Consider the following 27,511-nt stretch of genomic DNA (forward strand, 5'->3'; position numbering starts at 1 on the left):
AGAGAGGAGGTCTTTAGTAAATGTTTAGGAAACTTCAAAATTCAAATGGGGCTGGGGAAAAAACCAAACCACTGCTCTTCCCTATCTGGGCTCTTGCCATTCTGCTCCAAAAAGCATTAGCACCAAGGGAGTGAGGTTGAGAGATGGTCGAACTCAGCTCGTCACATGTCTTCACCTACATGTCGCACTACTGCATTTTACTGACCAAAAAGAGAAAGGGAGAAAAAATTCATGCATACGTGTTATATATGTGGCAGAAAAGGGCAACTGATGAGTTTTAAATGTCCTCTTCACTGAATGAATGCACGTAAAAGAGTCATCATCATCATCATCATCATCATCAATGGGAACAAGAGATGTTCAATCTGGGAACTACTGACAATTTGGGCTGGAAAATTCTTTTTCTTTTTTTTTTTTTTGGGGGGGGGTGTCCTGTACGTTGTTGGATGTGTAGCAGCATCCCTGACCTCTACCCGCTAGATGCCAATAGCACCCCCCCCCATGGTTATGATAACCAAGATGTCTCCAGATACTGTCTTATGCCCCCGGAGAGGCAAAATTACTCCCAGGTGAGGACTATCCAAATGACTTATTGGAATGAAGACTTCTAATTACCTCCTTTTAATTTCAAAGGAAATGGAGTCTTGGGAGAATATTTACAACCTCTGACCTTAAGAAATGCTCATCAGAATGCTGTTAGCTTTGCAAAGCGTCTTTTCGTTTCTGTTTATTGTGAGTCCTGTTATCCTACTCACGGCTCTCAATGCAACAATTTAGTGAGCACCTACGCTGTGCCAGGCACAGTGTTAGGGACATCCCGTCCTCATGTCCACTGACTCAACCTGGCCCGGCTGGTTAGGCTGTTTTCAGGACATGCTTTGCCACCATAAAAGAAACGCCAACATCTTAGAAACCCTCAAGACAGCAGAACATCCGTGTCAATAAAGGAGCCCTACAGATCCAATAGGGTTCCTTCAAATTATTTACCCTTTTTAGTAACTCTACACATCTCCATCATATAAAGGTTTAAAAAGGGGTGTGTGTGTGTGGGGGGGGGGGGTGCGCAGAAGGCCCTTGCTATACTTGGCATAGTAATACCATCAGGGATTTTTTGCAGGCAGGATCATTACTGGAAACTCTAAAAACACTTATGGACCATCTTCTTAACTGTCTGACCCATGTGCCCTCCTAACACAATTTGTATTTTATAATGCCCATAAATTGAAACTCATAACTGACCTTTCCCAAATAAATGTGTCACACACAGAGAGAGAGAAAGGGAGACGGATCAGAGGGTATTGTGTCTGGCAACAAGGCAATGAGGCTCAGAAACCGATTTGAGCTCATTAATAGATGCCTGGAACATGCTTGGTTTCCCATCGCTTCCGCGTCCTCCCCCTCCCCTCTCCACCCCCCCCCCCCCCCCCCCAACAAAGACTGAAGCTCAGACGTGAGAGGATGGGTGTGTTAAGAGCTGCTGAGGCAATAGAAACTTCACACACACACAACTGGGAAAGAAAAACCTGTAAGTCCGAAATCCAAAGTGACTTCAAAGTTCTCAAAGACACTACCCTGGTAAAGGCTCGGCTGGCGGCTGCACCTCGAGGTAAATAAAGCCGTAACTTGTCTCCCGCTCCAGCGCAGGGCTCGCCCGCCCGACGGTGGCTGCACAAAACCCCTCCTGTGCGGAGCAGCGGAAACTCCTAATGAGATTAGTTGGTGTGTGTGCAGACATTACTTAGCAGTGACTAAAGGGGCTCTCTTCCTGCAGCAGCCAGTGGAAAATTCAGGGAACTTTTTCCCCCTGCAGCAGCAGAATCCCTTTAACCCTCCCCAGCCAACTCCAAAAACAACCCAGCCTCCCCCTCACCCCCCTCCCGCCTGGGGTGCTGGGGGGGGGGAGAGTTAAAGACCGGCCAGGGGCTTCCAAACGCGGGCGGGTGGGAGGGGGCAGGCGGGGAAGGGGCGGGGGCCCCCTCCAACACTACAAAGGAAACTGTAAAAGGCACAAATACATAAACCTGAGAAGGAGCAAACCACAGTTTCTTTGTGAGCTCCTCTAGTGAGTCATTTTCAAGATGCTGTCTGCTGCCAGTTTCAAAGCGGAAGCGCATGGCAATTAGTCTTGCAGTTTCCAGACAAGCCAGAAACTCTCCCGACACTCGTTTTATTTTTTTTTCCTCCGAAAAAGCCCCTTTTGCAGTTTCTGAAATAACATTTCTTGCTCCCTCCCACCCCCCACCCGCTGCCTAACTGCAGCTTGTCCTCAGGATGATTCAGTTCAGAAAACATTAAAACCGAGACCTCTTGTTTTTCTCTTTGAACTCTGCAAAAAAAAAAAAATGTCTCATTTCCCCCTCCCCAAAAAGTACAGTAGCATCACAGGCCAACACTCCGCTGGGAGCCGAAGAGCCGCTTCCTAAGGAGCTGGAGGTGCCACGACCATCTACTGCCCTGTCCTCCACAGCAGCGTCCAGCCCGGGCTCCGCCGGCTTTTAAAGGTCCGGCTGGGCGGGCGTGCGCCTGGGGCGGTGACCCGCCGGGGGGTCACCTGCCGAGCGCGAGGACACAGCCTCCAGCCCCGCGTCTCCGCTCCGCGCACCCTCCGCCGGCCCTCCCCACTCCTGTCTCCCTTCCAGCATCCGAGCATCAGTGCCACCGCCACCCCAAGGGGCGCCCCCGCTGGCAGGTCAGCGGTGGTCCAGCCTCCAGGCACGCAGCCTGCTCCAGTCACCGTCCCTCCTAAGGTGCCCCCGACCTCGCCGGCCCCTCCACCCCCAGCGCGCCCCTGCTCGGGGCTCTCAGCGCAGCCTCCGGGCCGGGGACCGCCAGGGCAGGGTCGCCGCAGCCCCCAGCCCCGCGCGCGGACTGGCACGGAGCTCCCGCTGGGTGGGCGGCGGCGCGGGCACCCGAGCATCCCCGGCGGCGCCCCCTCCCCGCGGCCTCCCCCCAACCCCGGCCCGCAGCTCATCCCGCGGCGCCCACCGCCCCACCCCCACTAAGCCAAAGAAAAGAAAGGAAAAAAAAAAAAGGAAAAAAAACGCCCCCAACGAAACTTTGCAACTGTCCCAGCAACAGGCAGAAGCCCAGCTACCTACCCAGATGTGGGGGAGCTTTCGAGATCCTTCTTCGGGGGAATTTCTAGGAGGAACCGGGCGAAAGCCCCCGACTTTCCATGCTGACAGGCGTCTGCAGACGGTCTGTTGCTCTTGTAATGAGATCCTGATTTTTCCCCCCCCCTTTTTTTTTTTCTTTCTCTCGCTCCTCTTTTTTTTTCCCCTCTGGTGTGTGTGAGAGCAGGAAGTTGGAGCAGTCAGGCCGAGCCGGCTCACTTCCTTTACTGCATTATTCCCCAGGCGGTGTGCAGTCTGTGTAAACAGGCTTTTCCGCCCCGCGCCGCGCGCCCCGGCCGCGGCTGTGCGCCGGGGCTGGCCGCCCAGGCCCGCGCATACTCCGCGGCCTCGGCCCCGCGCGCTCGCCCGCACCGCGCCGCGCGCCCCCGCGCCCCCGCCCGCCGCGCGCCCCGCTTCCTGCTCGGCCACCCCAGGGGAGGAGCCACCAGACCCTAGGAGTCTCCCAGCGGCCGCAGCCCCTCCCCACGGGGGGCGGGGGTGCAACTCGCCCAGAAACCCCGGGAAGCCGGCCCCCGACGCGCTCGGGCGATGACCCTCGGTGGAGGCGGAACCCGGGGATCCCTCTTCTCCCCCAGGAGTCCCTGCGCTGGGGACGGCGCTGGGCGCCGTAGCGGGGTCCAGCCCTGCCCAGTTGGCCTCAGTGGGGAGGCCCGAAGTGGGGAGGCCGCCGAACTTGCTGTTTTCTGTCCGCTGGGATGGAAGAGTTGGGGGGAGGGAGTCTCGGGAGTGGGGTTCAGGGTTCGGTTGCTCTGGGGGAAAGGCTGCTTTTATCGTGGGAGGGGGCGTGATTGCTCAGGATGAGAAGATGCTGGGTGTGCAGAAAGGGAGACGCGGTTTCTGTCTGGGGTTTTTTTTGTGTGTGTGTTTTGTTTTGTTTTTAAAGCCAGCGCTCAGAGTAGGGGGCCCACATTGGGGAAAAGGATGCGAAGCCATAAACTGGAAGCCAGGATTCTCCTGGAAGAGACCTTTCTGGCCGTTCGCTATGGCCTACCACAGGCCAACCCTTTCCCGCCTGCTATGGAACTTGGGACGGAAACGACCGGCGACCACGGGAGCCGAGTGATGGGGGCTGAAGAGGGAGGCTCGGTGGTCTCAAAGGGGACCCCACGCCGCCAGATCCTTCAGGGACGGCCCGCCCCACAGGGCTCAGGCCCAGCTCGGACAGGCGAGCTGGCCCGCGGCCCTGAGGCTGAGAAGAAGGGGGAGGGGGCCTAGCTCCCTGACCCCCAGCCCTGGGCTCCAACCCCAACTGCTCACCTTCCAGAGCCCTCCATTTCCAAGCCTCCGTTCCTGGGCAGCTCGGACCAATGGTTCTCAGGCTTGAGCGTGCCCCAGCGGCACGTGGGGCAGGGGCCTCGCGAAAACACTGGCTGCCGGGCCTCAACGGCCAGAGTTCCTGAGGCCGTGGGCCTGGGGACGTTTTCAGCCCCGGCTCCTTTGGCATCACCTGGGGAGTGTTTTGGAAACCCAAACCAATTAAGTCAGATTCCCTGGGGTCAGGGAGTGTGAGTCCTTTCAGGCCCGCATTCGCAGACTTCCTCCACTTATTTATTTGTTTATCTTTGTAATCGTTCAGAGAGAGAGTGTGTTTGTTTGCCTACCGTGGGCCTCTACAGGCCAGGGTTGTATTTAGTATCTAGTCTTATCTCACCGGCCCTTACCCTGCGCCCCGGTCAGAGCACCTGACTCAGAGGACCGGCCAGTTCACATTGGCTTCCTGCGGGTGTGGATGTTCACTGAGAGGTGCGACCGGACCTCGGAGAAGGGCATGGGGTAGGGCAAGGCAGGAGAACAGAGCCGGAGGAGGAGGTATGGGGAAGAGGGCTGTTGATCACCCCCCTGATTTTTCACAGCTAATTTTCCACTTTAGGGATTATCGCTTTAATCCCGAGGAGGCTTCTCCTGTCACTCAGCAGAGTTCACTCCGTGTCCCCGTACCATGCAGCTGGCTGTGGGCTGGGAGAATGTATTTATTATCCTTATCCGGGAGAAATAAAATCTCACACACACAATTAAGAACACCATGTTACTTTATTTTTTTTTTTAAGTATATGACAACCCCAAACATAAGTATATTTTCAAGCAGTGGCTTTCATGCTTTTTATTGTATTTTTTACAACAAATCTTTGTCGAATATTAATATGTAAGATATACAGGGTGTATGTATGTGTTTTTATCAGGCCGGCCATTTAATTGAGGAAATGCCTCCTTGTCTAAAGTACTTCTGAAAGAAACACTTATGGGCGGCCGTAGCATTTCCCAGACCAAATGAAGAAAAGTTTTTCTGGTATTTTAGATCAGCGATTTTCAACGGGTGTGCCATGGCACACTGCTGCGCCACAAGAATTTTTAAAACATGCAAAACCTGACTATTTAGTCAGGGGCACTGACCTATTTTCCCTTAGGTTGTCAAATACAAAAATGGCAATAGCCAACACAATAGCCGCCTGGTATGAATGAATGAAAGTTATACCTATTTTTTGTCAGATTGGCAAAAATATACACTTTTTTGGTGAGTCGCAGAATTTTGGTAATTAGATTATGTGTGCCACGAGATGAAAAAGGTTGAAAATCTTTGTTTTAGAATGTCCACACCCGTCCTTCAGATGAATGAGGAATTCAGAGCTGACTCTGTTCTTCCTAAAGGCATGGGAATCACTTTTACTTTTAGGTATCCACAGCTTCTGTCCTTTGCATTCTAAGGGAAAGCTGCTATCTTAGGGTGGGCTGCGATAATGAATACCATAGAATGGGTGGCTTAAATGAGAGATATTTATTTCTCACAGTTCTGGAGGCTGAAAAGCCCAAGATCAAGGTGCCAGCAAATTGGATTCTTGGTGAGGACCCTCTTCCTGGCTTGTAGATGGCCCTATCTCAATAGTCTTCACATGGCCTTTCCTCGGTGTGCACATGTGGGTGAACAGAGAGGAGGTGCACTTATAAAGGGCACTAATCTCATTATGGGAGCCCCACCCTCATGACCTCATCGAAACCAAAAGGCCTCCCCAAGTCTCCACCTCCTAATACCATCACATTGGGGGTTAGGACTTCAACATGAATTTTGGGGAGACACCACATTCAGTCCATAACAACTGCTAATTACTTTTCATGACTTCCTTCCCAATATCAAAAAGCAGCCAAGAGGTGTGGCATTTTATATTGTATGCTCCACACTCCTCTTCCTATGGCTTTGTTGTAAAACAGACAGGAGTTGGGATTGTATGGATTATTAGATTTCTTTAGGAGCCCTCTATAGCGGGTGACAGGGCCTAGGGTCATTCATTTCTGCTGGCCAAGCTCTCTCAGCTTTGATAAGAACAGCAGAGATCGTACCGGAGATTGGAGTTAGTATGGTGTGTTGGAGGGTGCTTGGGGCAGAGTGGAGGATGGTCAGTCCAACTAAACTCCATGGATGAAGAGTGGAGGAGGGCTGGGTCTCCAGAAGAAAACCAAAGTCCTGGTTCCCAAAGAAGGGGCGTATTAGCTTTTGCTGGGATAAGACTATGTCACAAACAACCCACCCCTCAGTGGCTTACAGCATGTGGGTCTGGGCTGGCTGGATTCAGGTCTGCTTCATATGTCTTCTCATTCTGGGACCCAGGCTGAAGGAACAGGCTGGATTTGGGGCAGGTAGTTCTCCACGAGTGGAGACGCATGTTGCCTCTTAAAACCTCTGCTTAGGACAAGCACACGTTCACTTTGGCTACAATCTATTGGGGACAGCAAGTCATATGGCCAAGTCTAAAGTCAATGGGACAGGGAAAAGTACAGGGGGAAGAGAGAATTCTGAACAAATAATACGAGAGGAAATGGATGCTGGGTATACAAAAACACCACATGTCAGGTCCCTCATACTTAAACATTCCACAATGTAGAACAGAATGGGATGCTCTGAAAGGTTAAAAAAAAAAAAATACAGATGACTGAGGAAACGTGATTAGATAGGGCAAGAGAAAAAAAGTGAGTTTTAGAATATATCAAATTAGTCTAGAACACAGAAAAACAAGTAATATATGAAGCTAACAACTTGATGGTATTAAATTTATGGGTTGATGAGTTTTGGTAGAAATTCAAAAGTGGTGAGCCATCGTGATTTCGAGGACTGCCTCAATATGGAGGGAACCTGGGTTAGGGTTGGGAATGGATCGCCAAAGCCTGATGGGAAGGCAGCCCACTCTGGTGGAAAGTATACATTTGAAAGCGGGAATTTTGGGATCCAGTCCCGTACTGACTTGTTCTAGTTATGTGACCTTGACTCAGTCACTCGCCCTCTATGAGCCCAAGTGAGCATCAGGTTTTACTGATTTTTACAGTGAATGCCAATTTTACATTAAAACAATATGTTATAGACTAGGATTCAAAAACTTCCATGACCTTCTTTTGAAAGAGTATTTAAAAGAAATTTATAGACTTGCAGGCCAATGCCGGGGGAGCCTGCGTTCTCCCTTTTGTGTTGTTAGAGGTCTCTCAGGGGGCACAGTTGAGAAGTATTCATTTGGACCATCCCTTTGGCCCTCAGACTGGCCATCCAGGGGCCAGGGTTGACAAACTACAGCCCACAGGGCGGGCTGCCTGTTTCTAGGTGACTTTCAAGTGAAGAAGAATTGATTTTTTCCTTTCTTAAAAAATATAATTGTGGTAAAAAAATGCAACATAAAATTTACCATCTTAATCTTTTTAACTACTAGTATAGGGTACCATAGCATGTTAAGTATAGTCACAACTTTTTTGGCTTGCAAAATTGAAATTCTATACCCCTTAAACACAACTCCCCATTCACCCTTACAAGCACTATTCTACTTTTTGTTTTTGTGAAGTTGACTATTTAGATACATCATATAAACGGAGTCATACAGAATCAGGAGTTTTGGCTTATTGCACTTAGCATAATGTCCTCAAGGTTGACCCAGGTTGCATCATGTGACAGGATTTCCTTCCTTTGCAGGGTGAATAATGTTCCGTTATCTGTATATAACTTTTTTTTAAACATGCATCTGTTGATGGACATCTAGGTGGCTTCCACCTCTTGGTTATTGTGAACAATAAGAATTTACATTTTTAAATGGTTGAAAACAAATAAAAGGAAAAACTAACATTTTGTAACATGTAAAAGTTACAGGAAATTCAAATTTGTGTTCATAACTAAAGCTTTATAGTTATGAACACAGCACTCTCACTCACACACTGTCTAACGCTGCTTTTGCACTACAGGGGCATGGCTGAATAGTTCTGCCAGAGACTGTATGGTCTATAAAGCTGAAAATATTTACTTTTTGGCTCTTTACAGACAAAGCATGTCAACTCTGGCATAGGCCATCAGAGACAAGTGAGATTCTGTCTTGTTTTCCAGTTTGATTTAAATTGCATTTTCTTTCTTATTCTAAAGAAAGTCCTTGGTGTCTTTAACAAATATCACATCCAGGAACGTTATCTTCACAGGAAATCAAGTCATTGTGCTTTACTTAATTCCCCTTGCTTGGTCTTCTGATGAGGTGCAGCATAGCTGGCTTGCATTGTCTCAGTCCCTCAGACAGCCCTTCAGGCCTTTCTCTGGTCTCTGAACAGACCTGAGCCTTTGTTTCTGATGGTTCCCAGCCCTAGTTTCACATCACAACCACACGTACCAGGACCCACTCCCAAGATTCTGAGGTTGAGCCCAGGAATGGGTATTTCTCCAAAACTCTACCCAGGCAACCTCTCTCCTCATGTAGCCCTCATAAATATCTTACTCATCTTTTAGACACAGTTCAAACTCCACCTCCTCCAAGCAGTCTTCCAAGATGCACCAGATAAAGTGCATGGCCCATTTCTCTTACACACTCCTTTGCATAGTGTTTGAACCTTATCACCTAGCGTTATTGATATACCTATCACTCCCCCACCCATCCCATATCTAAATCCCTAATGCCTGCCAAAAAAAGTGCTAATTTTTGTTGTTGAATCAATCAGTTCCTTGATAATAAAGGGAATTATATAAATAAAATTTTGTAAATGATGTTGTATAGTACTAACTGAAACATGTGAACAATCACCAGGAGGCAATGTGAGTAATCAATGATATATGGGAGGAATTAAAGCTGATTCCAGTGAAGGATTAAGAAGTACAAATTGGCCGTGACAAAGCAGTCACAGGGACATAAAGTACAGCATAGGGATATAGTCAATAATACTGTAATAATAATACTGCCAGGTAGGCACTAGGCCTATGGTGGGATCACTTTGGAAGTTACATAAATGTCTAACCACTATGCTCCACACCTGAAACCATATAATAAGGGGTGGGCAAAAGTAGGTTTACAGTTGTCATACAAATAAATAATACAATACCTAATAAGTAATACAAGAATAAACTCTGGTCTGCATACTCACAACTGTAAATGGACTTTTGCCCCACCCTGTATTGTATGTCAGCTATAATTGAAAAACTTTTTAAAAACCTGATTCAAAATTTAGATTTTTTTAAATTCAAAATTTATTAAAATCCATTAATACTTTGTATCCATACATTCACCTCAAATCCACATTGTACCTTTAGAAAGGAAGGGAGATGGCAATATGGTGATAGGGTGTCCAAAACTGTGAGTCGCTGCTGTAATTTCCAGGATGAATACAACTGAGAAACTGTCTTGACCAGCGGCTGGTCAAAGTCAAACTCTGTCATAAGTGGGACACGCACGCTCGTAGGGCCTCGGGTACCCACCGGCCTATGAGGCTATGGGTGCAACCAAGGTGAAGGAGAAGAGAAACTCCTTTCTGCAGGCTGCTTTCAGGAACCATGCACGTGGTTTGGAGCTAAAGGAAGCTGGGGTGCTGTCTGCTATTGAACTAGCATTAGCCCAGCCACAGAGGCTCAGTGGTTGAGTGTCAACCTATGAAACAGGAGATCACGGTTCGATTCCTGGCCAGGGCACATGCCTGGGTTGCGGGCTTGATCCCCAGTGTGGGGTGTGCAGGAGGCAGCCAATCAATGATTCTCTCTCATTATTGATGTTTCTCTCTCTCTCTCTCTCTCTCTCTCTCTCTCTCTCTCTCTCTCTCTCTCTCTCTCTCTCTCTCCTCTTTCTCTCTCTTTCTCCCTTCCTCTCTGAAATCAATAAAAAATACATTTTTTTTAAAAAAGAACTAGCTGTAAATGAACCCACTTCTGTGGGCCCCTGTGAGGGCTCTGAGGACAGAAGGGGAGGCGTGTCTTCTCCCTGGAAAGTGTCCGTGAATATTCTTAAGAGGGGGTCAGACGTGATAACATTACACTCATCCCCTTGTCCCCACCGCACTAACTATTTCATGAATAAATGTCATGGATACTCAAGAAACAAAGAATAATTATTAGAAAACAGGTATAATGCCTCTGAGTCTAAAAAGTGCCATTAAAGAGATACATTCAGTTGGTCCCTCGTCGCATGAATCCTGTTGTACATGTGATACAACTGAGGAGTGGAGCTAGTAAGCAATTTGTGGGTTTAAGGTCACACAGCAAGTAATGGAGTTGGGGCTGAAATCCAAGTTTTCTGCTGGCGATGGAATCCTCCCTACCAGCCTTTGCTGTGTCTCAATAAAGGATGACAAAAAGTAAAGAGAAAGAACCCAGGAAGAAGAGGCAGAGAAACTACATGGAAGAGCAGCTTCCTTCACTAACTGGTCCTATGGCCTTTCTTAGATTCGGCCTCTTCCCCCATAAAACTGTAAAACAAGAGAGTGCCTAAGACCCTGACATGCTGTGTAGGTCTTGGATGGTCTCCTCCGCGTGGTTCACCTCCTACCGCAGTTATTCATCGCACTCTGCCTAGGAAGCCCATCGTCACAGCACCCGCTCAGCGGAAGGCGGGGCACTCGAACCTGCCATCTAGAGCAGCGGGTTGAAAACTTTCACTCCGCCCCACAGGAGGAAATGAAGTTTACATCCAAACCCAAGACACACATATATGCAATTGAAACAGGTTTCACAAAACAATCGTTTTTCTTTTTTTTTTACGTTTACTATGTGACCTATTCTGATACTTTCCATCCAATATTTTCCCGCCAATTTGAATTCAGGAGCCATGAATGGTTTGCGATGCACAGATGGGAAAGCTGAACACTGAGGGATGGTGGTGGGACCGGGCGTGCAAAGACGGACCACAGGAGGCAGATGAGGCCAGTGGAGAATTGGCATCATATAAAAGGGAGAGTGTTTGGCTGTATATGTGTGATCAGTGTCCTTAACACCCCCCTACATTGTCTACCACTTCACCAAGCACTTCCCCGACTCCGTCTTCCCCAAATGTGATGTTTAAAAGACAGTTTTGAATGTCCTAGCTTTGTTTATCGTGGCTTGATTTATCAGCCATCCAGGCAGCAGGTTTCTTGAGGAGTTCTCACTGTGTACAGAGCTGGCTGCTCTACTTACCATGGTGGGACATGTGCTGTTGTTAAGGAGGGGACATGACAAGGTCAGGGCGTCACCAGGGAAGGCTGATGTGGCTGGTGGCCCATGGAAGCATCACCTTGGTGATGGTCTGAGCCTCAGCGGACAGGTTCAGACAGACCCATGCTTCTGAGCATGGCCATTGGCCTTGGGCCTCCCCACACAAGGCCTCATATTTAGCTCTGATATCATTGCCAAATGATCTGATTCATACAGTACAGAGCCAGCCTGACAAAACTGAAGGTAGAAGGCAGCCATCACGTATCTTTAAACACACAGCCCCTCCTCTAACCACTTACAAGACACTAAGAACTGAGAGTTCTGTAGGTCCTTAATGATATTGTCACTAGCACAATAAATCGCATTGTGTTTTGGATGTTGGCAATTAAAATACACTGCAAGATTTATCATCGTCTTTTGTTTAGTTTTTAATGTACCCAGGCCCTCAAAAAAATGGCAGTGGTCTATACCTGTCTCAACTTTGAGACGCCTGACCCTCACAGAAGACCAGGTTCTTGGTGACACCATTTTCTTGGAACATCTGCAAGTGGATTTACTTGGAACATCTGCAAGTGGATTTACTTATGAAGTCATTTACTTCCTCACAATGACTGACACGCTTGCCTCTCCTGTCCAGAGGATGCCTTCGATAACCAGAAAGCTAAATTAACATATGAGAATTTGTTGCTTGGTGACCAAGAATGAAAGCACCAGGAGGTGAAAATCTTAGCATAGAGGGTCCTCTCTCAAAACCAGAAAGTTCCTTTACCCACATTGTCCCTCATTCTGGTGGACACTCAAGCCAAGGATGGCCTTTCTCTTCCTGTTCCATCCTGACCACAACCAGTTCTGTTTGAACATTGTTTCTTTAGACACTAAACTCCAGTCAAGCTCCTTCAGGAGACCTTGAAGATGTAGTTTCCCATCACATGCGAATTTGATGTGTTTAGTTCAGTTTTCTGAGGCAGTAACTTATAAGCCCCAGATTGAACCTCCCTCTAGGCTCCACATGCTCCCAACATGGCATACTACAAAAGAGACACGGTGCCTGACCTTGAGGGTTTGCCAACCTAAAATGGTAGGTTAAACCAACAAACTTGTATTAACCAGATAAATTGGAGATGGCCTGGTTTGGTTCAACAGCGGCTCTCATTCCACTCCTGCCGTGTGATTTTGGGAAAGACAATCTCCTATCTTGAAAATCATAGGCCTGAAGTGGCAGGTGATTCAAAAAACCCATTCATCCATCCACCCATTCATCCATCCACCCACTCATTCATTCATTCATTCATTCATTCGTTCATTCATCAGATATGTCAGGGACTATGACACAACTAAATGGCAAGATGATTCCTGCCTTCAAGGAACTTCCAATCTGTAGCTTCCAGCTCTAAAATCTCACCCTTCAATACACGGTGATAATCAGAAAAATGTATTAGCACAGAGGTGGAACCACCATCTTAGTAAGGCCATGTGCTGCAGTGGAATTAGATGACCCTAGGTTCAAATTCAGTTCTATGACCTCGGGCAGGTTCTTTTATCCCTTCAGTCTCCATTTCTGTATCCATAGAATGGGCAAAATAAAATCTACTTTGAAGTGTTGGGAGTATTAGGGCTAAACTACACAAAGTACTCCACACATTTAGCATTCAATAAACCATCTTTCCAATTCCCCTTTTGACCCGCATCCAAGCAGTCAGATCTTTTAAAAATGTAAATTGTGTCATATTACTTAGAACATAGCCACTCAAGTACATGGATCCCTGACTCCTTATCATGGCCTACAAGGCCCTGCATGCCCTGGCCTCTGCCTCCCTTCCTTATCTGTCTCCTTCTTCTCTCTTCACTGCTCCCTCCAAGAGACACATGCCTTTCCTCTGTTTTCTCAAATAAGGTAAGGTGGTCCCAACCACAGGGCCTTTGCTCTCTTCATTTCCTGAAGAGCTATTTGCTCCTCTCCAATCAGGGATCAGCTCAAATGTCATGTTGTCTAAGAGGCCTTTCCTGATCATACATCCCCCAGTCTAGTCACCTCTATCACATTTTCCTGTTGAGTTTGTAAGACACCAGTATCTCGTTCTCTTATTTGTTTTCTTGTGTATTCTCTGCCATAACTCCCTCAAGAATATAAATTTCCCTATAGGTAGAGTTCTTGTTTCTCTTTTTCACTGTAATTCCCAAACTGAGGCAGTGTCTGGCACATAATAGGAGCTTCATAAATACATTTTGAATGCATGTTGTTGTTGTTATTATTACCATTATCATTTGGTGGTTGGAATGTATCTAAGGAAAGAGCCCACAGGTAATGTCTGAATCTTGAGCCAGAGGAGGAATCTATTGTGCCTGAAACACAAAGCTGAGAGGATGAGTGAACTCAGAAATCAGGAGGAAGGAGGCTGTGGAACCTGGAGAGGACCTTGAATGTAATATAAAGGGCTCTGGGTCTGGAGCTAAGAGGCCTGAATTCTAGGCCTAATTTTACCTTAAGCTCCTTCTGTTCCTTAACATCTCAGGCCTTAGTTTCTTCATCTGCACAATTTTTAAATACATTGAACTAATTGGGCCTTAAAAGTTCCCCCCCCCCCCCCCCCCGCAACTCTGAAACTGTGCCTTTAGGACAGGGTCATTTCTGAGGTAGACGCATGAGATGCTACAGCAAAGCTGCTGAGAAGGGGGTGATGGGTGAGCCCCTCTCCAGGCAGACCACTTGGATCCTGTCACCCATATGCCAGACCTACCTTCACCACATCGCTTCCTCAGCTGGGCCTGGAACATGGCAGCTGCTCACACAGTATCACCTGAAAGAATGAATAAATATCCCTTGAAACCAGCAAAGAGGGGGAACTGACACCTCAGTTGTTCAGAAGGAAGGACCACTGAGTCACCAAGCCACTTACTTCCTTGCTCAGTATCCTCCAAGCCAAGTCTTAAGAAAAGGTGGCAAAGAGTTTAAGGTCTAGTAGGTCCATAAACAACAGTGTGGGAGAGAGAAGGCCTTCAGGGTCAACAGCTGAGGGAGGACGGGAGGAAATGAAATAGTCATATAACCTTTGAGTTCTCTGCAGCAAACACTAGCACACAAGTAAAAGACCTTATAGTCTGATTCCTTTTTCAGAGCAATAAAATTGGATTTTGGTCACCTATAAAGGGGGGCTGTATCAGCTATCTACTCCTAAGTGATAAACTACCACTTACTGGGTTAAAGTATTTCTATTTGTTCACGATTCTGTGGGTCAGCAATATTGGCTGGGCTCAGCAGAGCGGTTCCTCTGCTGGTCTTGTCTGGGACACTTCTGTGACTGAGCTCATCTGGCAACTTAACGGGTTGGATGGTTCAAAACGGCTTCATGCCCATGTCTGGTGGGTGGTGCTTGCTCCTGGCTGAGCCTCTCTCTCACACGATCCTTCCTCTCCAAGGAGACTAGCCTAGCTTGTTCACATGGCCACAGCATCATTCCATGAGAATGACAGTGGAAGCTGCAACACCTCTTAACGCTTAGATAAACACAATGTCACTTGTACTACATTCTGTTCGTCAAGTAAGTCACAGAGCTAGCCCAGATTCCAGGAGAAAGGAAATAGATGCCACCACTTGACAGGAGAAAAAGCAAAATTACATTGCAGAGGAAGCAAACATGCAGGAGTGGGAGAAATTGTGGCCATCTTTGTAAACAATCTACTGCAGAGGACTGGAGGCTCATGTAGTCCTCTCACTAGAAACATGAGGAGACAGAGACACACATAGGCTAAGTGACTTGGTCAAGTCCATGGACGGAATGGCACATCCAGAATAGAAACCCAGGCCTCCTGCCTCTCAGGCCAATGTTTTCACACTTCAAGGACCTCTTGCACCTGCAGCCTCTTTCTTCTTTATCCAAACCTAGTGACTGAGCCGGTCTCTGGAGCCACGCCCCTTCTCAGGCAGGTTTCCTTCTTAGGATTAGTGACCTACACAATCACAGCACCAGGGCTCTGTTTCCAGGGCTGGCTGTAGCTGCCTTAGTTCCACGGGTCTCCTTAATAGGAAAGGAGATTCCACTCCATCTTCTGGTCCCTTGGGAGCCTTTCGGGCTCCCAGGCCACAGCTGGATTTGACAGCAAAATCTCATTTCACTGGGTTCTATTGCAGCCATTTAATAAAATAGTGCTTTGTTGTCGTGGTAGTTTTTAAGGCAATACGTCTCTATTATGCCTTGGAAAGATAGTAAGCCAATCTGTTAGACACAATATGACCATAAATAATTATTTCACACACACACACACACACACACACACACACACACACACAGAGAGAGAGAGAGAGAGAGAGAGAGAGAGAGAGAGAAAATTATTTCACCAAAATATCTTCTGAAAGGGAAGGCTAGCGGGAATAATCATCATCATCTAATATTCACTGAGCTTTAGTTACATCCAGGCACAGAGTATTAGCTCATTTAATTCTCCTAACTACCACATACATGATATAGGCATTATTGCTCTCCCCATTTCTAAAACTGTCTTTCAGATGTCACTTTTGTGTCTGATTGCCAAATCCAAAGTGTTATTTACAATCTTTAGTCTTTCTAACTCTGCAAAATTTGAAAATGCTTATTCATTCATCCATACATATATACATTCTATTAGGTGAGAAGACCTGGTCTGGGTGATAGAGCAGTAAACAAGTCAGAAATATTTCTTGCACCTAACCTGCATGACTCAGTGGTTGAGCATCGACCTATGAACCAGAAGATCACAGTTCAATTCTATAGTCAGGGCACATGCCCACGTTGCGGGCTTGATCCCCATTAAGGGGCGTGCAGGAAGCAGCCAGTCAATGATTCTTTCTCATCACTGATTTTTCTACCTCTCTCTCTCTCTCCACCTCTGAAATAAAAAAAATATATATTTTAAAACCTAAAAAAAAAAGAAACATTTCTTGCACTCCTGAATATTCCTGTCTAGTGACATGGACAGGCATTGAATAAGTAGCAGCCAACAGGATGGTGTTGCAGAGGGAGGTGGGAAAGCCCACTGAAAGGTGGTTTCTCTACATTAAAATTCCAGATTCTAGTTCCTATTTCTCTGACCACTTCTTTGTTGATTCCTTTTCCTCCATATGCCCTTTAAACTCTGGCCTCCCCAAAGGATTTGTCCTTATAGCTCTTTCTTTCCTCTTTTCCTGGTGGCAAACTCACCAGTCCTCTGTCCATGTAAGAGCATCCATACCTGCAGAGAATTTTTATAAGTTTATTTGAGCCCAAATGCTGACATATGCCAGTGCACACCATCTCAAATGCTCCTGAGAATCACAGTTTTGCAGCTTCCTTTATGCATTTGAAACTAAAGAAGAAACTAAGGACGATTACAGGGAGATGGGAAGAAGCGGGCATTGAATTACAGGATAGTTAACAAGTGGTTACGCCTTCTGACATCTTGAGGGTGTATCAATCTAGATGCAATGGTCAGAGCTTGCTTAAAAACCTCTCACTAGAGAAGTTATGGGCCTGGGGTGTGACTATCCTCCATGAACCGCCCATCCAGGAATTTATGATCTGATCACCCTGTGATGTTACTTTCCATAGAACCCTCATTTTCACCGCTGGCTCCACCCAGGGTTTGGATCTTGCCTTCTTCCCTCCGATGTGATATGCTTTACCTGGGAGCTCTGCATTCGGTGGCTCACACCTGCCAAGGATTCCAAGCTTGTTCTCCAGTGACTGCACCATCAGGACATCATCACACACTTATCCAGAATCACACCACGGCCATTCACACCTCCTTGCTGATATTTTTATTTCTGCCTTCATCTCCCCCAGCCTTTTCAGCGGCTAAAACCCCTGCTTACCTTCAGGGCACAGTGTCTGGCCAGCTCCTTCCTGAAAGCGCACCCCACCCTCCTCGGGTGGAGCCAGTCACTTCTTCCTGGGAACTATTCTCCGATTTCCTCCCGGCTGCTCTGCTACTTCTCAACTTGTAGAGTAATTAGCCTTGTTCATCTCTACATGCTCTGTGTTTTGCCAAATACTGTTTATTGAGCTGTTAAAGTCAATATGGATCTAGGAAACTTTTTAACTTCCCCAGTCAAAAGCAGTGCTTTTTAGTGAGACAACACTTCTTTTAGCGTTTCTATTAACATTAGCTGAGCGCACCTGCCTCAGTCACAAGATCATGGGCAAACAATCTATTTTCAAATAGTCCCCCCTCCCCTTTTTGTCTGCTGTCCATCAACACCGTCCAGTACCAATCATATAATGAAAATATTTGTGGTCCAGAGTCATTCCATTACTAAGACCCGTGCAAAGCTTCATTCATTCATTCATTCATTTGTGTATTCATGCACTTACTAGTATTTAACAAGTACTAACTGAGTGCCCCCTTTGGGCCAGGCAATATTCAAGGTAAACACCCTGCCCTCAAGGAATATTCTAGTGAAGGTCATGGACAATAAACAAGCAAAGAAACATCAGATTGGTAAGTGCTATAAGAGGAATAAGCAGAGCGATAAGATAGAATGTGACTAGGAGGGGTGCCATTTTAGACAGAAGACACAAAGAGGTCCAGGATAGACTCCAGGGGGAAAACGGGAAGGACAACAGCCCTGATGCAGGAAAAGAATGGACACAGCTGAGACACTGACAGGAGGGAATGTGCGTGGGGTGGAATGAACACTTGGACAGGATGACATCGGAGAGGTGAGCTGGGGCCAGGTCACTTGGAGTCCTGCAGGCATGGGAGGTCTCTTGATTTTGTTAAAAAATGGGGAGCCCTCAAAGGAGAGACATGATCTGCTTTCTTGTGTAAAAACAGCTCTCTAAAAAGAGAGGGTGGAGAACAGAAAGACCAGTCACAGGATCGTTGCAATGGTCTCGGGCAAGTGTGCTGGTGGCTTAGAGCAGATGCTGGCCGCAGAGAGGAAGACCGCTCGCTTCTGTCTGCTCTTGCTGTCATTCCGGACCATCACACCAGCCAGGAGAGTTCTCAGTGATGCCACCACCTGCCCGATGCCCAGGAGAAATCCACACGTGGTAGATGAGACATACCCAGAGGTGGCCAGGAGCCCGCATCCTCTTGTCTCTCACTGTCTCCTTGGCCCCTTTGCTTCTGGCTCAGCCCCACTAGAAGGGGAGCCTTGTTCTGTGCCAGCCCTTCAGAAGTTTGGAGAGATTGGCAGGACAAGGAATCCCTGAAAGCTGATAGGCTTTGGCAGGTACAGGCGGCAGCAGTGGTGGTCTCTGCTCGTCCTAGCTGTCTTAGCTGTGGATGCCCACATTAACTTCTTGTGCTTGCTGTCCCTATCTTGACTTATTCTTAGACTGGCCTCCACCCACCTGTCCACCCACCTTCTGGATCCTCCAGAGGACCAGCCTCCTTCTCCCGGGCCCTGTGCTCTCCCCAGCTCACCTGGCCCCTCCTCCAAGCCTCTGCTGACACATCAGTTCCTCCTGGAGGCTGTCCCCGAGGGCCGCCTGCCAGTCTGTGTTGTGTGTGTTGGGTGCCCTGATTAAACGCACTCCGGGCACTAGGGACTGTTCCCTCACAGGACTCGCAGCCATTATAATTGCATATTTGCCCAGCAGGGTGTTTTCAACAGTAGTTTAAATTTTTTGGTAACTGGTTTCATCTGCCCCGTCTCTTGCTAATAGTGGGGGGTAAAAACCAGCCCTTAAACTTGCCAGTGGAAGGTAACAGCCTTTTCCAGTTTAAAACAAGCTCTTTTCCCCAAATAATCAGTTAATGCAGGGTTGAAACTTCCTACCAGGATTGCTTCCTTTCCTCTCAAGCACGTTCCCGCAGTCCTCCTTCCGGAGGTGTGTCTGGCTGCAGGGAGGGTGGCTCAGGGGTCCTCCGCATTGGGCAGGGCCCAGGCGTGCTGCCCTGGGCTGAGGAGGCCCCCTCCCACCTGGGCCTCGAACACTGGGCCTCGGACGCTGGCCTTGCCCAGGCCCTGCTCTGGGAGAGCCCAGGGATCTCCTCCTGCCTCCACACCCAGCTCAGCCCCTGCTGGCCTCAGGGACCCCCATGACACCTGCAGCGGCACTGCCTCCCTGTCTGGGATTTCGGAGGATCAGCTTCACCCTCCAGCCTTGGCTGCAAGGCCGTCTCCTAGCTTGCTGTGACAGGCTCACAAGCTGGCATTCTCAGCTGTCTCGAAGTGTATCGTGAGGAACTTGTATGTCCTCTGGATGCCACACACAGGCCAAGAGGAAGTGGGGAGCTATCTCAGTCCCATTCCACAGAAACCCACTGGAAACCATTTCCACTCCACTGTGGCTGCCCCATGGTTTAGGGGGTGCCTGAGAAAGAGAATTTCCTTTACGTTTCAAGCAGAAAGCAGAGTCCAATCTGCTGTGATCTATCATTGTAAAAACACTAGAGTCCCAGTGCATGAAATTCGTGCATGGGGGTGGGGGGTGGGGGTGGTGTTCCTCAGCCCAGCCTGCACCCTCTCCAATTTGGAACCCCTCAGGGGATATCCGACTGCTGGTTAGGGCCTGATCCCACTCTGGCAGTCGGACATCCCTCTCACAATCTGGGACTGCTGGCTCCTAACCGCTTGCCTGCCTGCATGCTTGATTGCCCCCAACTGCTTCTGCCTGCCAGCCTGATCACCCCCTAACCACTCCCCTGCCAGCCTGATCGACGCCTAACTGCTCCCCTGCTTGCCTGATCGCCCCCAACTGCCCTCCCCTGCCAGCCCGATCGCCCACAACTGCCCTCTCCTGCTGGCCTGATCGCCCACAACTGCCCTCCCCTGCTAGCCATTTTGTGGCAGCCATCTTGTGGTGATGTAAGGGCATCACGCAAGGGCGTGAGGACTACCTAGGCTTTTGTTAGTATAGATATATTCTCATTGTAATACAAAGCTAAAAAGAAATTTTTACACTGTATTTCTAACATTTAACATAGTGCTATCAGCACTGAGTTCTTTCAAATGGATATTAAGAAAATAAAAATCATGTGTAATTGTGCTTCCCAGAAATAATGATCATTTATTCTGTGTATATGTTGCTGTGTACATTCTTTCTATTTGTAACCATATATACACACTAAAAGATAGAATTAGATATTTACTTTTCTCTTATCCGATTCTTTAAACACATCAACATATATTTAAAAAAATAATGGCCTGCCTGGCTGGTGTGGCTCAGTGATTGAGCATCAACCTATGAACCAGGAGGTCACGGTTCGATTCCTGTTCAGGGCACATGCCTGGATTTCAGGCTTGATCCTCAGTGTGGAGTGTGCAAGAGGCAGCCAATCAATGTTTCTCTCTCATCATTGATATTTCTATCTCTCTCTCCCTCTCCCTTTCTCTTTGAAATCAATACAAATATATATTTTTAAAATGATGGCCCACTCAAGGAGGTCACCTAGAGAGGCTATGTTCTATGTCCATGATGTCCCTGTCACTAATACACCTAGGGACACTAATTGCCTTCCAACATTGTTGCTAATTATTTTATTCTCAGTATGAACATATATTCATCCTTTAATGGATTTTAATTTGGAACAAGAATATTATTTGAATAATGGTGAAAAAGCGGATGTTACTGTTTTGGATCAAAAATAAGAAGTTAATATAAAATAAGAAGATTGACTTTTACTCCATTGCTTATAAATTGCTTTGAAGATTAGCCCCCACTGGGAGTCCCAAAATGTTTCTTGCAGAGGCATCATGGAAAAAAGTACATATTTTCCAAGGGGGCTCCTTAGAAGGTGATGGTTTGCATCTGTATGCGAAAATTCCAGTAGATGAGTTTTAAAAGATAATTATATTGATTTATAGTAATAGTTTTTATAACATTGGACTTTCATAGAAATTTATTTGTAGCTGTAGGGAATTTAGCTTAGTAATCAGATTATTTTGTTTTGCTTTTACTTAGAAAATTTAGGTCTTAACATGATTTGGGTTGAGGAGATCAAGGATTTTCTTCCCAATGTGACAAGCTTTCTCCAGGAGTTGCTTTGAATTTTCCCATCATTGCTTTGTTTCTTTCCTCACTACTATCCTATCTAATAAAAGAGTAATATGCAAATTGACCATCACTCCAACACACATGATGGCTGCCCTCATGTGGTCAAAGATGGCCACCCCCATGAGGACACAAGATGGCCAGCAGGGGCGGGCAGTTGGGAGGGACCAGGCCTGCAAGGGAGGGCAGTTGTGGGCAATCAGGCCAGCAGGGAATGACAGTAGGGAGGGACCAGGCCTGTAAGGGAGGGCAGTTGGGGGCAATCAAGCCTGCAGGGGAGGGCAGTTAGGGGTGACCAGGCTGGCAGAAGAGGGAAGTTGGGGGTGACTGGGCCTGCAGGGAAGGGCAGTTGGGGGGGGGGGGGAGACCCAGGCCTGCAGGGGAGAGCAATTGGGGGGACCAGGCCTTCAGGGGAAGGCGGTTGGGGGGGATGAGACCTGCGGGGGGGGGGAGTTGGGGGCAACCAGGCCTGAAGGGGAGGGCAGTTTGGGGGGGACCCAGGCCTGCAGTGGAGGGCAATTGGGGGGGGGACCAGACCAGCAGGGAAGAGCAGTTAGGGGCGATGAGGCTGGCAGGGAGGGCAGTTAGGGGTGACTGAGTTGGCAGGGGAGAGCAGTTGGGGGGTCCAGGCCTGCAGGGGAGGGCAGTTAGGGGGGATCAGGCTGGCAGGAGAGGGCAGTTAGGGGTGACCAGGCCAGCAGGGGAGGGCAGTTAGGGGCAATCGGGCTGGCAGGGGAGCAGTTAGGCATCAATCAGGCTGGCAGGGGAGTGGTTAGGGGGTGATCAGGCTGGCAGGCAGAAGCGGTTAGAGGCAATCAGGAAGGCAGGCAGGCGAGCAGTTGGGAGCCAGCAGTCCTGGATTGTGAGAGGGGTGTCCGACTGCCCGTTTAGGCCTGATCCCGGGCAGTCGGACATCCATCAAGGGTTCCCAGATTAGAGAGGGTGCAGGCTTGGCTGAGGGACACACACCCCCTGCACAAATTTTGTGCACCAGGCCTCTAGTCAATTCATAAGAGAAGAGAGCTCCTCACATACTTCTGTACATCCTAATATGTGTGTTATAGCAAAAGGGTATCTTGTCTTTATTATTATTACTAGAGGCCTGGTGCACGGGATTCGTGCACTGGTGGGAGTGTGGCCTGCGGAGACTGGCCCACTGTGGGAGCAGCTGCTCATCCCAGTCAGCTGAGCAGTGCTCCCGTTGTGGGAGCGCACCGACCACCAGGGGGCAGCTCCTGCGTTGAGCAGCTCCCCCCCCCCGCCCCCTGGTGGTCAGTGCGCGTGTGTCGTAGCGACTGGTCGACCAGTTGTTCTAGTTGTTCCGCCATTCGGTTGCTGGGCTTTTATTATAAGGATTATTTTGTTGTTAATCCTCACCCCAGAATATTTTCTCCATTGTTTTTTAGAGAGAGTGGAAGGGAGGGAGAGAGAGAAAGAGAAACACCAGTGTGAGAGAGACACATCAATTGGTTGCTTCCCATACAGCCCCAGACCAGGGCCAGGGGTTGAAATTGCAACCCAGGTGCATGCCCTTGACCCGGAATGGAACCTGCGACCCCTCAGTGTGTGGGTCGATGATCTAACCACTGAGCACACCAGCCAGGGTGGGCATCTTGTCTTTAGGAGGAGTCTAATTGGGGGTCACAAATGTCTACAGGGGCCAGGCAGGTCACAAATGAGTGAAGAGGGCCATGTGTAAGGAAACAGCAGTGCTAGCCTGATGACAAATGGGCAATGACTGTCAGCCTCCATGTTGGAAGGCAGCGGGGAATGGTGGGACCTGGGGAAAGCCAGATAACGCATCCCCTAGTCAAGGGGGCTGACTTTTACCTCGAGGGAGTGTAAACTTGGGGCTGTTATAACTGCTGATTTTCATTCTGACAAGCTGTAAGTCTGGATCTTTATCTTACCGCTCTTGATTTTCAAATGTCGGCACATAATTCAGACATACCAGACAGGCAGAGAGGCATAGCGATCAAGAACTTGTACTCTGGAGTCAGACGGCTTGCGTTCAAATTCCACCTCTGCCACTTATTAATTAACTGTGCCACTCTAGGCAAGTTACTCAACCTGCCTGTGCCTTAGTTTCTTTATCTGTAAAATGGGTATGGTAATAATAGTACCCACCTCGCAGGTTTGATGTAGATTAAGTGAGTTAACATGGAGAGCATATGCATGTCTCTACCTAGAGTGCTACAGAAATGTTAACTTTTGCTATTTAAAGTGAGAAATCACTGTATGGTTTAAATAAAATATCTGCAGGCTGAATTCGGCCCATAGACTTCTGATTTGGGTACTGTGGTCTAGAATCAGGAAAGAAAGCTTTTGGTAACCTAAAAGTTTGTATAAAATTATGCTCACCTTCTCAGCATATCCCATACACTAAGGCTTTGTGAAAGTCAATCTGACCCTTAGTAACTCTCCAATTTGCTGATGAACACAACTGCCCCAGTAGTCACCCAGTGACCCACACAAGGGGGGACTTGCCCATTTCACCTGGGCAGGGCTCTACAGGTACGGCTGTCTGTGTTGTTAGCATATTGATATACCCCCATAATCGCCCATGAACAGATGTTATCCTAGCCAACCCCATCCATGACTTGGCTATCCCGGCCCCTCAAACTGCCCTGCCCCGCCCCCCCATGGCCCTGGCCCTCAGACCTGCCTCTGCTCCTCAGCCTGGCATCTCTTCTGATTGGTTAGTGTCCATGCCATGCCTATTAAATATTTTCTTTACCACCTTTTCACGTAGGTGTAGCAAAGCCAAATAAGTTGCAGATTCAAACATGAAAAGGTTGTGTGTTTTTCTCCTAAAACATGTTATTTAACCTCAAAGAGTCTTAGTTTCCTTATCTGTGAATTGAGGATAATATTAGTAACTAACTCTTGGGTTGTGATACATGAGAGAATCCATACAAAATGCTTAGCACAGTGCCTGAAACAGGGCAACCCTCCCTCTAGAAATGCTACTTTCAGTGTTAATTTAGGTCCCCTCCCACCTCCAACCAGGAGGAGACCATGCCTTGAATCTCTCTTATCCTCAGGAAGCCTTAATCTGTTTGATGGGGTTGCTATTCAGGGCCTATGGATTTTTAATTATATATGTTCAAAGTTTTTTAACAATTAAATATAAACAATATTAATAAAATTATAACAGCACAATTAGATATAAAATATTAATAAAATTAGAATATAACAAGCATATAACATTATAAATAATTTGGACAATTTGAAAAATGGAAAAAAGTCTAACATTCCAATCTAGAACACCAGCTTCTAAAGTATTATATTTAAACATGATTATTTAATAAGAAATTTCAAGAACAATTTGATACCTTTCTGTTATTTGGCCAAATTATTAGCCCCCTAAGGGCAGGGGCATGTCCATCTTGGTCACTGTTATATCCCCAGCACCTGCAGAATACCTGGCCATGATAGGTACTCAATCCATAGTTACTGAAAGAATGTTTGAATGATGAATGAACAAATGAAGACTAGGGAGGAGGCAGACACAAAACATTAGAGTCCAGGGAAGACCGAGCTGGGTGTCTGCTAACCAGGAGTTGGCCAGCAAGGACCAAAGATTGAGAATTCAGTTTCTGGGAAGGTAGAGAAGAAAAGAAAGTTGTGAGTCAAGGTCCTGGAGTCTACATGGGAACAGTCCTAAACAGGATCTCAATATGTGACAAGAAGCCCCAGCATTGAGGTGGAAGCTCAGAACGGAGTGATACTGTTCACCCAACACCCCCTGCTCAGGCACCTGCTGGTCTCGGAGTGTGTCAGGCCCTTTTCCACAGGCAGCTACACCCCCACTGGGCCAGGTGGGAGACAGAGCACCCAGAGCCCAGGCAGTCCCTGGCCTGGTACGTCATCCTGAACACAATCCTACTGCTTGTCCCAGCCCCATCTCACATCCAGCCTTGATCAGAGGGGCCTTTCTGCCTCCTGCTGCTTCCCCTCAGTGGGAACTAAGAACATCCTGGGGTCTATGCAGGCCTTTAGGCTCAGGTCAGCTTGAGGCTCAAAGCCCTTACATCCTGTCTCTCTGTGAGTAGCACCTAATTTCGAGCAGCAGGCCCTAGACTGTTGGCTTTTAGTGCAAGCATGTCAAACTCAAAGGCTAACACGGGCCAAATAAACAAGGCATGCGGCCCTTGGGCCGTGAGTTTGACATGCTTGTTCTAGTTCATCACCATATTCAGGGCTATGTTAGCAACAGCTGTGGGGGTTACTAACACATTGAAATGCAGCAAGTGACACAGGATTCACACCTGGCCCAGGGATGGGGCTCTCCAGCAGAGTGTCCAGCAAGGTTTTCAACCACCTTGATTGTCCATAAAATGTAACCCAATGTCTGGCACCTTATTAGATGGGGTGGGCAGAAGTAGGTTTACAGTTGTATGGCAACACGGAGTTTACTCTTGTATTATTATTTATTAATTATTGTGTTATTTTCCATATGAACAACTGTAGACCTACTTTTGCCCACCCCTGTATAAATGCATAAATACACGAATAAACGAATGAGAGGGTGTAGGCCACAGCTGCTCCATAAATGTGTGTTGTGTGAATGGGTTCTCTCATCAACTGTTTTCTGAAAATGCCAGTGTCCCTTACATGCGACACAGCATTCCGAATACATCTTAACCAGCATTTGAAACTGGTTCCAGAGGTCAAGTTCACCCTCTTACTTGGACCTGGGCCTTTATATAACACACTTCAATCACCGGTCTGGGGCGGCCGTCAGTAAAGGTTTCTGCTGTGAGTAACACATCCGGAACACAAGCCCTATTTTGCTTTACATACTTGAGTGAAGAATTGGTCCCTGGCTGAACATAATGGAAGTCATTTGTTCTGGAAAAAGCAATTCAGAAAAAGATACCACCTAAAAAGCTCGAGCAGTCCACTCAGAACTCTCTCCTCTGATGGGCTCTGAAAGATCCTTGGGCTTAAGAGCTATTTTTTGGGGGGGGGGGGGTGGTAGGGAGTGATTTCGTTTCCCATAATGGCATCTTCTAGGAAGTCTGTCTGTTCCCTGGAATCATTGCTCCTGCAGGGTGCGACTGGCCCCGTCTGGGAAGTAAGGACGCTCCCTTCGGCGTCTGGCGGCCCCATTAGAGCCCTTTGGAAGCGGCTTCCACAATCCCCGGCCGGGGGGGGGGGGGGGGGGAGGCTGTTGGCATCAGTGGGAAAAGTGGAGGGCAGCTCCTTTCACTTCAGAGGCTGCCCTGGAGAAGACCCCGTCCCTGAGTCCCCATGGGGAACTGGTGACATTTTCGTGTTGTTCTTTGTGGCCCATCCCTGCTGCCAGAGGCAAAGGGGAGCCGTGGGTTTCATGCACGAGGACCAGGAAGAGGGGGAGGGGTCCCCCCAAGCCGCTCTCTGTTTTCATCTTCCTTCGGACTTCACCGTGGGATTGCTTCTCCCTGTTAGAGCTGTGGTTTTCATAACTCAGCCCTCAAACCAGAGAGCCCTGTGGCCTCGGGGCGGGCAGCAGAGATTCTGCGGCCTGGTGGGTAGAGGGTGCAGGGAGGTGGGAGGGCAAGTCCAGCCCTCTCTGGAGCGGGAGGCACACAGGTCTTCTCACGTTCCTTACAAGTGAGCTTCTCAAGGTGCACCTCTGGCCCAAACTGGGGAGCCGAACCCAAGGCCTTGCCTTGTGACGGGAAGCGGCCATTCAGCCACGTTCAGCTTTTGTTCAGAGCCTCCCGAACGGGAGCCGCCCTGTCCCACCCGGGGCTTCAGGGAAGCCGGACCCTCCCCAGAAATGACAAATGGAAAAGACAGACGGACTCGAGCCAGGCCAGGATACAGTCTCTGGAAAGAGGTTGTTTGTGTCTCCAATGCCATAGAAAACACATCCTTTTAACTTATTAAGTAGGGAAACAGCACAATCACCCAGGCTGGAGGTTACCAAGGTGAACCCAATCCCAAGATTAAAATCTGCCAGCCCAGAGGTCCAGGGACGCATGGAGGCCCAGAGAGGAAACCGAGTTCACTGTTGGTAAATTTTTTTGGAT

The 27,511-nt window shown here is 48.0% G+C and overlaps 1 protein-coding gene across 2 annotated transcripts in view; it reads right to left on the reverse strand.

Annotated features, from left to right (window-relative positions):
* Positions 1-3,488, reverse strand: part of ELK3 (ETS transcription factor ELK3) — a 65,315-nt gene extending 61,827 nt beyond the window's left edge. The window contains exon 1 of one of the 2 annotated variants that reach the window (XM_079775264.1): positions 3,099-3,488. The gene's annotated coding sequence lies outside the window, so the exon portion shown is untranslated. Of the gene's footprint in view, positions 1-1,571; positions 1,656-3,098 lie in introns of those variants that run through there. The other variant, XM_079775265.1, reaches the window with a different exon arrangement.
* Between the last annotated feature and the right edge of the window lie 24,023 nt (positions 3,489-27,511).

The sequence above is a fragment of the Cnephaeus nilssonii genome (genome assembly GCF_951640355.1).
Source record: "Cnephaeus nilssonii genome assembly, chromosome: 6".
Classification (NCBI taxonomy): Eukaryota; Metazoa; Chordata; class Mammalia; order Chiroptera; family Vespertilionidae; genus Cnephaeus; species Cnephaeus nilssonii.